We start from the raw sequence: 9,304 nt of genomic DNA on the forward strand, positions 1-9,304 counted from the left end.
TGAGAGGGTCTGTTCAATTAAATCTTCCTCAAGACATCAATCACCCACTAAATCTTCTTCTTCTGGCGTGGCAAGTGCAAATCAACAGGTTTAAATGATCTGGGAAGAGCTGGACTGCAACAGCTGGAGTTGCTCAAGCCTCCACAGCTCCATGAGAATGCATGTTGCCTGGACTGAGACTAAACCAATGCAAACCCAGTCTCCAAATGATGAATGTCCTCTGAACTCTAGCACAAAACAAAGCATTTATATTCCTTTGGATGATGTACTTAGCGATCCATAGGCACTAGAATAAAGTTTTCAGGTATCCAATCGATTAGTTAAACTGTGATGCTGCAGTGACCTTGCCAGGTGACCTTGGAAAAAAGCAATGGCTCCATTTGTTGTTTGTAGCTTAATCATAAAAAACAGAGGACAGCCCCCTTTTCCCATCAATCTGGCTTTGCAGATTGAGAGCTTGTTGGGATGAGGAGTGCTGTCTGTGGTTTAGGCACAGAAAACACCAGGTGGGATGGTACCTGCATGTGCCAGAGCTGCATGAGGCAGTGGAATAATGATGATGATGATCACAACAACAATCAGCTGGTCAGGGAAAACCTTGTTAATAACACAACCAAGTAATTAAGAAGCATTTGCTCCAAAGTGCCTTAATCTGTGCAATTTTAGGCGAGACAAATTCTTGTGAAATCACATATTCAAATGCTGTCTGTGCTCTAGAGGGCAAAAGCCCTGTCTGTGCCTCCTTGCGCTGCCGCAGCTCTCCAGCGTCTCTGGTCTCTACCTAAAAATAAAACCCTAAGCAAAAAAGAACAAGCCCCCCGCCGGCAGCCTGGCACGGAGGCAGAGCACAGTCGCTGCCAGGCATGTGGTCTCTTTGTCCTTACAGGTCAAACCTGGAACTGAGTTAAGGATGCCAAGTCTCCAGATCCACACTCGGAGCCAGAGCTCCCTCTTGCCCGTCTCGTGCCTGCAGCCTGTGACCAGGAGCCTTTCCCGGACCCCTGGCTGGGACTCAGCCCTGTGGTGGTCTCAAAGCCGGGCACCGAGGTCGAGGCAAGGTCTGAGGGCATCGCTCGAGCTGAGAAGTGTCCTCTTCCCCTTCTCTGCCATGCACCGAAGGAGGGCAGAAGCAAAACCCAAGTGTTTTCTCCACCTCATGGTCCCACAGGATTCTCACTCATACCCGTGAAAGTCTGGAAATTGTGAGATCTTGATTCCAGAGCAAGCCCAGGACAAGTGGGAATAGGACCTTCACCTTGCCAATGCTTTCTACTGTGTCCCTCTTGCTGGTTCCCTGGGGAATGGAGCCTGTTTCTTCAGGAGGATGTGGGAGGGAGGCTGGGCTGGGGCCTGATCCCATTTGCATCCTCTTACTTCGCAAAATCCAGGATAAACCACTGCAGTCCCAGCCAGTCTGAAGCACATCAGAACTGTAAAAGAACTGTCTGAGCTTCCAAAGTGCAAGGCCTGAAGTCCTCTGCTCTCAGGAGATCCCTGTTTCGTTTAAGGAGCATGCCCTTAAATCCCAGCTGGCACTTGCCTTTTTTTAAGCCCAAGGAGAAAAAAGGAAACTAAACCAAACCCACGCAATGACAGACTGAAAAAAAAAAAAAAAAAAAAAGAAATGCTGAGGTTTCACAGTACTCCAAATCATCACATAAACAGAGCATCATTTAAACAACATTCTGGGAAAGCCACCTCTCAGGCATCCTCTCCTGTCCTGTCCTACCCTGCCCCTGCCCCCCAAGGCAAGGAGCTGAGAGGTTACAAATAAAATGCTAAAGGAGGGGAGCTCTGACATAGGTTCCAGCAATGGGACTTCTGCTTTGTCTCAAAAAAGGTGGCGAATCTGTCAGAGTGCTTACAGGTGATCCTCGCTGAACTCAGCCCTAAGCCCTGCATGTTTATTAAACCTGTGGCCTGGCAGAGGGAGGGTGTCTGCCTGATTGCAATAAAGCTCATTTTAAAACAGTTGGTTTAAGACTCTTTGTCTTGGTTAAGCTTTTTTAATAAATAAAAATTTCTATATTTTTAGAGTTTTATTTCTTATTTTTATTTTATTTTATTTATTACTTATTTTTTTACTTTTCTATTTTGTACTTTCTATAAATTAAAAAAATTGCTGGGATAAAGTGTTCAACCAGTTTCTCATGTCTAGGTTCTGGGTGCCTTGCCAGATGGCTCTGGTCACTCCAGCAGACACTTAGGGTTCTGGTCTGGCTGCTTCTGGGTGGTGTGGCATAGCAAAATAAGATGCTCCTGTTTCTGTTTATGAATATATATGTCTAGATGGATAGACATGTGCACTGTGCAAATATATACAAATATGTTAGATTTATTAATGTGGGGCTGGCTTTGCTCTCAGTCCCATTCACTAACCCTGGCACCAGCCACTGTCTATGTGTCTGAAGCCTTTGTGTAGATCACGTACAAAATGGACCTGTAGGAAGAACAACTGCTGTCTTGGTCCAACCACTCACCTCTGGGCCAAGCCTTCCTAGGGGGCCACGGCACGAAGAGGCAGGTATGTGACCTGAAAGCTGACCATATTCCTCAGGGAACACAGTCTGGCTAGCCTCACTTTTAACCAACACTGGGCTGAACTTTGTTTCTGGCCAACAATAACAGGAGCAGACCTGCTGCTTGCACTGCAAAGAGGTGTAGGAAAGCCTCCACAGCCTGAAAAGTTCAGACTCCCCAGGCTGTTTTCCTCATGTGGGCAATTGGATCCATGAGAGTCAACATGGTGATGTGCACATTTACATGGAGCTTAGTTCTAGGGAGCCAACTTTGTTGTTTCCAACATTGTTGTCATGCTTTCAAAGCTGAGGCGATGGAGCTACATATGAAGTTGTGGCCTTCTGCTGTCAGTCCGTGGTCATCTTCTATGGAGCAAGCAGACAGCGATCCAAAGGAGCAAGTCTCTCCCACCATGTTCTTCGCAAAAACCATGGTTTTGCAGCCTCTGAAGACCAGGAAGCCACCAGTGACCCTGCCCATGGCCATTCTCCATGTCCTCATCTCAGCCAGTGTTTGATGTGCATGTCTTCTGTATCTCCAGCACATGCTGGGGGGCTACACCGGGCACCAGCACTGTTTAAATGACCTAAAGCCCATACCAAGCCTGGCAGCTGGGCAAACCGGGGAGAACAGTGGACAAATCAAATGTTTTGCTGTTTTTATGTACATTCAAACATCTCTGAACTGCCAGCCAGCAGTGGCCGGGCTGGGGCACCCATAGGCTATAGGTCATTTCATGGGGCTTCTGGATAGACCCAGCATGTCGAGGCAGCTCTTCATGGGCTCTGCAGCTGTGTTGGTGGGATCAAGCCTCCAGGCAGCCCTCGGTAAGGCCAGGCTCAGAGGCAGTAGCTTACTGAGGTTTGACAGGACTCTGATAACATCGCAAATGACCTGCTCCTGCCCGGGGAGGAGGCTCCCCAGCGCAGGGGAACTGGTGCAGTTCAGCAGCCTAAGCAATACAGGGGTCTGTCCCTGCAGTGCTCAGTGGCAGGTCCTGCCCCTCTTGTGTCCTTTGGGGTCCCCTCCTGCTTACCTGCCCCAGCCCAGCACTGGGCCCTGTTGCTTCCCCCTCCCCTCCAGCCCCACGCTGCTTCATTTTCCCCATCCATGCCCAACTGGGAGCCCAGGGGACAGGAACCAGCCTTTCTCTGCAGAAAATTTTCCCTGGTTGTTTATGTTTCCCTGCTGCCAACGGAGATCCCAACGATCTCTGAAAACTGCCGAAGTTATTTGCTTGAGCAAACCGACAGCAGCCTCTGGGCTAAACTTTTGATGCGTCAGTTTTCTGCCATCTTCAAAAAGCACAGCAGCGCAGGCACGTGCCCGGCCGGCCGCAGGCAGCAGCCGTCCTGCAGTGGATGGGGCTGGCACGACGCTGCCTGGGCAAGGAGTCGGCAGAGGTGAACCTCCATCCTCCTGCATGTCACGTCTGGCTTGGCAGCAAGGGGATGGCTGGTGTTACCCGGTCCCTGGAGCTCAGGTGTGGGTGTCTTCACCCTGCCACGGCGGGAGGCCCCAAAGAAAGCACAGAGTGGTTCTGCTGTTGAAGCAAACCAGAGCTGCAGAGGCTTCAGCTTCCTCTTGGTCTTGCATCCCAGGAGACCTCCTGCTTCTCCTGTCCCTCAGGCAGAGGAGCAGTAGGAACCTGTCACAGAGCCCTGCCCAGGATGAAGTTTTTCATCTGGCAATGGCAAATTCAGCTTTGGTTGACTCTTCAGTGAAAGGTGTTTTTCAGTGTGTATCATTGACTCAAATCCTGAGGCTTTTCTATGCCCTCACAGACATTCAAAACGATCACACTGATGCCAAGGCTGTTGTTTCAACATTAACACCTCTGGGATGAATACTGTAAAAATAATGTGACAAAACAGACAAAAATGCAGGGGTGGATTCAAGCACAGGAGGGAGATGGAGTCAAGAAAGTGTAAGGTAAGATGGCTCAAAGTCTACAATGGATAGCCAAAACTTCCCACCCAGTTTCTTTAAGATACACATAGATTATGGAACTTTGTTCCCTAACTCAATAGGATGAACCAGTGTAGATGAAACCACAAGTACTGTGCATACACAGGGGTAGTAAAAAATACATCCACCATTCAGTTGACACTGAGAGACTGCCTGCTGTACCAGAGGGATAAAGAGTATGGGTATGTTCTACTCTGGACCACACATCAATGTTTGCTGACTTCAGTGTATGGCTCCTCACTGACTGCTGGAGCTTGCTTTTCAGTGGTCCTTCAGCTTATCCTCCAGTGGCGAGGACAAACTGCCCGAAGGCAATGCTGCTTGGGGTCGGTAGACCGGCAGACTTGGAAATGCACAGGGAAAGGTTATACTTGCAGGAATCGAGCACAAGAGCAGGTAAAAAGCCATGGCAGTGAAGAGCATTGTCCATCAGAGACAAACGCTCTGTTGTGACTGGGATGTGGATGGAAATCTGGGCAAGGGACCCCCCAGCTGGTACCATTCCTGCTGGTGAGCATGGCAGCAGCACCACAGTCCTGCTGGACCAGCTGTGGGTGATGCTGTCCAATCACAAGGGAGGAAACGCTGCCTGCCCTGGGCAAAATGTCATCCCTGGTCCCCAAAATGGGCAGAACCTGGTTGGCACCCTGTAGTGATCCTTGCTTGCCATTCTCAATTGATGCCTTTGAGATGGCCAGATTCTGAAGCCATTTCTCAGTCTTTGCTTCTACAGACTTTGGAGGCAGGTGAGAAGCAAACCAGAACAGCAGCTCTTCAGACACACTGGTGTCCACAGCTGGACGTCTAATTCCGCACTTAAAGGTACAGTGAGCAGTCTGACTGTCAAAGATGTTGAGCATCCGAGCTCCACACAGGGTCATAAAAGGAGGTCGACATATCTGACAAAAATGAGCTTTCTCACAGTCTCGCTGGAGAATTTTAAACCCCATTCAGCTGTCCACAGCCATGCAGGAAAATCTGCAAATCAGGAAGTTACTCCAGGCAAGATTTAAAACGCTCTAATTGCCTCTTGGATTTATGACAAAAGTACCATGAGATACAAACTGATTTCAGTACTTCACTGGTGTAATTTAGGGAAAAATATATCTTTACTTCTGTAATAAGTCATTATTACATTAAGTTTAGTGTTCAGACTTTCCCCATTAATATTACAGCATTTTATACCAAAAATGTGTGTATAATTGATGACCAAAAGTCCTTGAAGATCAGAAAAATACAATATTTGAGTGCTTAAAAACCCAACTGCTAAGTGAGATTACCATTTGGGGTTTTGCTGTGAAACACGATGGGGGGTAGATAAACAACCCAGGCCACATACTCTGATGTAATTTGGACTGATCCTGTCGAAACCCCGTGGGTTTCAAGGGTTGGCCCAATATATTTTTTAAATGTAGATTTAATATTTTATGCAACTCCTACTAGGGGCCATCAGCCCCTATTATTAGTTGTGTTCACAGCCACAGGGTATGCCGATTAATCCCATAATTCTCTTGTTCACTTTTATAGCTCATTTTCAAGTTACCAAGACTTTAGGCAAACAAAAAATGTACTTATGCAATCCTTGGCAGACATGATCTCCATAACCTCAGATGCTGCCGATGTAAGGATGCAGGATTTGGCCATAGCCAAGGGAGGCATGCTGTGCCTGTGGTGGCACAGGGACACCCAGAGGAGCTGCCTATGGGGGAACCCCGTGGCTGTGTGCCAGCTCTTGCACTGCCTCCTCCAAATCTGAGCGAGCCATGGTGTCCCCCAAGCCTGCACGTAGACGAAGATCATGATCAAAGAGAGGTCTGGGAGGGTGGGCTGCATTATCTCCCTGGGCTTCCCAAAAGATATCACAGAGTTGCAAAGGACACCATGTGGGGAAGGAGCCTGAGAGAAGGAGTGTTGTGTGTTTGGGAATGTGTGGCTGTGAGATGCTGTCAAGGACATGGAGATGGACCTATGCCCTGCCAGGTGTCCCTGCTTCCCCACCGCAGGTGAGGAGGGAGAGGAGTGGAAGAGGAGGGTGAAGGGTCGAATAGGAGGGTGAAGGATGGCAGAGGGTGCTGAAGGAGCATCGCTGTCCCAGCTAATCCTGAATGTATTATTCCAGCTGCAGGAAACCAGCCTTCCCATCATGTTGTTGCACAACAAGGTTTTGTAATGGATGTAAGACCAAACATGCAGAAAGTTTCTCTTGAAAAACCAGGTTCTCACAGGGCTCAGTAACGAAGCTTCACCGATGAAGGTATCTAGTGCTGGTTTATAGCAGCTGTAAGAAATCATTGTAATGTAATGGCAACCAGGGGCATATTGACTTTAAATATGCTGACTTGTTTTGGTTTTAACTGGTATTTTGGATCAAGAATCTTAAAAGAAGATTTGACACCAGCTTTTATGGTAATACTTTTCCCTGATAATACCACACCTTTCCCCCAGTCACTACTGGAAGTAAAACTAAGAATAAAAGCATTTTTCTAATCTTTACACTTTATATTAAAAAATAACTCTCAATAAACACCTTCCAGGATCACTTTTGACATTAAACATTGATTTTTAAATCTGTTATAAACCTCGAAGAATTGCCTCAGGCACTTGTAATAATCTAAGCATTAGATAGGACCATTTTCACTACCTAATTATTACCCAGTTTAATACAAGACACACTTGAAAAATATTCAAAAAAAGAAACGATCTTAAAAAAAGACCTGTCCCCCAGCAATTTCACTGTTTCTGTTGGAACCAAATGGTGCACGCCAAGACAGGGAATACAAGTCAGACCACCCAGTAACATGACTTCTTTGAAAAGGCATTGCAACGTAAACAGAAATGTCAGGGTCTTATTTTTAAACAGGTAAAATCTTCTCCCCATTGCCCTTATTTCCAAGAGGAATAACATTTGGCTTTGTTCTTTCCTATTTCCAAAGCATGCATCATTGCTGAGCACATTCCAAACACACGGTTAATGTAGCAAAGGGGTTTGTGCACTCCCATGTCCAAGGCTGATTCCTGCTCGCTTACATTTGAAAGTGATCACTTATTTTGCATTTTTCTCCCCAAAACATGGCTTTTAGGCAATGAAAGCTAGGAACGTTCTCCCATAATTCAACTCAAAGGAGGCCAGTAGGGTATATCGAGGCACAGCACTGAAAATTTCTGGAATAGCCCCAATTTGGTGTCTCCTCTACTTCATACAGCTCTTGCCATGTTTTACATGTGCTTGCTTAAATTAGCTTTATCATTCTCACTCTAAAAATTACAGAGGGATAAAATACCCAACATAGGAAGTTAAATACTTGAGGTGGGATTAATCTCATCACATGTAATTACGCACCCTGGAACCGGTCACCTGGGCTGTCTTCTCAGTGCCGTGATGTTTGCAGTGCTTCTCATTTCCCTGTAGGTATCTGAGATGACACCAAAAGGGCTTGTTTCTCTTCACTGACCCTGAGGACCAGGGTGACAAGCCCACACAGAGACACATACACCGGAGAGAGCTACAGCTAAGTGGGGTGAATCCCACTTTCCAGTGTCCAAACGATTTAATAGAGATGAAACCCAAGAGATGTTACTGAAATGAAATAAATCTGGGCCGAAATGATTGCAATGGCGTTTGGGGAATGCAACAACAATGTATACACTGAGAGAGAGAGGGCCAGCAGAAAGCTTGCTGCTCTCTAGGGAAGCCTGTATGACTTTTCCTGAGTAGGAAAAAGTGAATGATGGCTCCATGAACCATCAATGCTTGCTTGGATCCCATCTTGAAATTGCTTGAGCTGTACCTGTCTTGTAAGGGCAGCTTTGGGTGCAGGTGGCATCCTTGGGAGCTGTAGGGGCAACCACAGGATGGACACACCAGCCCCTGGGTGCCTTCTCAACCCCTTCACCAGGGCGAGGGGAGACTGGGGATGGAGCTCACCCCTTCACCCAGGACATTTGCAGGGGAACCCTTCACCTGAAGCGTTCCCAGTTGCTGGACCAGAAACAGTATTTCTGAGGAGTCATCTGCTGGAGGTGCTTTTGGGTAAGAGCTTCACCCTCTAGAAGCACCCACATCTCTCCACAGCTGTAAGGGCACCCCGAGTGTCAGTCTTAGGTGTGACATTTGCAACACCCGTGTCCACATTTGGGCAGTGCATCCCAGCCATCTGCTCGCAACCCAGTTGCAGTAGGAACCCCAGCATGGCCGGTGAGCAGAAGGCTTCCCAGGAACAGTGGCTTTAGGTAGGGGAATACTTTTTATTACACTGGAAAGGTAGATGAGGTTGTATTATAGCTGAAAAGGTAGATGAAGTGCATTGTGCCCATGCTTTCCTTCAGATCTGAAAGCTGCAGACCCCAAAGACTACCTGCTGCGTGCAATCACCCCAAGTAATTTAATGAAGGGTAGTGTTTCTCCCCACAAGTTTTGCCTCATTTAAATGCTTGAATAAGGAAGAGCAATCACTGCTACCACCACAGTGATGTTTTCAGTACAGTGGGAAGATTTCAAGCTCTCCTTACGGCAGTGCAGCCCAAGAAGTATGAGACGGTGACAATATTACCAACGTTTTCCCAACACATTGCCACACACTGTGCAAACAGCTGAATGTGATTTGGGCTCCAGATGTTGGCAGGAGAATACAATGGAGAGATCAGAAAATGTCTCCTGGTGGAAGGCATCAGGTTAAAAAAGGATAAAAATCTTGAGGAAGGATGGGGTTTAAGATGAATATTGTAGAAAAAACAGAAGTTTGTGATGGAAGTGTAAATCAGCACAGCTTTATGGATGCTTATGTTTGCAAGTCCCATGTGTTTGATCAAACATGGT

The sequence above is a fragment of the Falco naumanni genome, chromosome 4 (genome assembly GCF_017639655.2).
Source record: "Falco naumanni isolate bFalNau1 chromosome 4, bFalNau1.pat, whole genome shotgun sequence".
Lineage (NCBI taxonomy): Eukaryota > Metazoa > Chordata > Aves > Falconiformes > Falconidae > Falco > Falco naumanni.